Below are 627 nucleotides of genomic sequence, written 5' to 3' on the forward strand. Positions count from 1 at the left end.
TCATCAAAATATGCATGATCTGACACTGGTTTACAACAGTAAACAAGCATCAGCTGATTAAACGGGGTGTTTCATCTATTTACAAAGTTTTGGAAATGCCATTCTTCTGGCCTTCCAGCACCCCTATCACAGTTGTCTGCATATTCAGCCTTACAGGAAAGGGTCCATAATTATTTCTTTTCCCCAGATAAATTTCTGAAGTAATCAAGCTGGGTTTCTCTTATGGTTTCCTTTATCTTATTGCTGCCACTGACATCTGTCTGTCGGAGAAGTTCTTGTTTCTCTTTTGAAATGTCTCCGATTAAATCAAGTCTAGAATCAAAAGAGAAAGAGGAGACATTAAAATATTGCTCATAAATGTAGAAATTGAATATATGTACAAATTCTCCATTTTCCTTTGTTTGCTTGGCAGCTTTGATTATGCTTGTTCTGTTGGTTATACAAACTTTATGTGAAACTTGATGCAACATTCTGACTTCATTAGTATGTACAAAGTAAAGGTATACAGTTAAGTGCATAATGCAGACAATGCTAGGAGTCTAACACTTTAATGAAGTAACCATGCACACATTTTATTTTTATATAAACTGAGAGTAAACAATTACTAAAATGACTAAATATATATAT

At 33.7% G+C, this 627-nt stretch overlaps 1 long non-coding RNA gene across 1 annotated transcript in view; it reads right to left on the minus strand.

Moving 5' to 3' along the window:
• Nucleotides 1-73: 73 nt before the first annotated feature.
• Nucleotides 74-627, minus strand: part of LOC119593672 — a 4,403-nt gene continuing 3,849 nt past the window's right edge. The window contains exon 3 of the long non-coding RNA XR_005230551.1: nt 74-312. This is a non-coding gene — a long non-coding RNA (uncharacterized LOC119593672). The remainder of the gene's footprint in view (nt 313-627) is intronic.

Source organism: Penaeus monodon, chromosome 32 (assembly GCF_015228065.2).
Source record: "Penaeus monodon isolate SGIC_2016 chromosome 32, NSTDA_Pmon_1, whole genome shotgun sequence".
NCBI lineage: Eukaryota > Metazoa > Arthropoda > Malacostraca > Decapoda > Penaeidae > Penaeus > Penaeus monodon.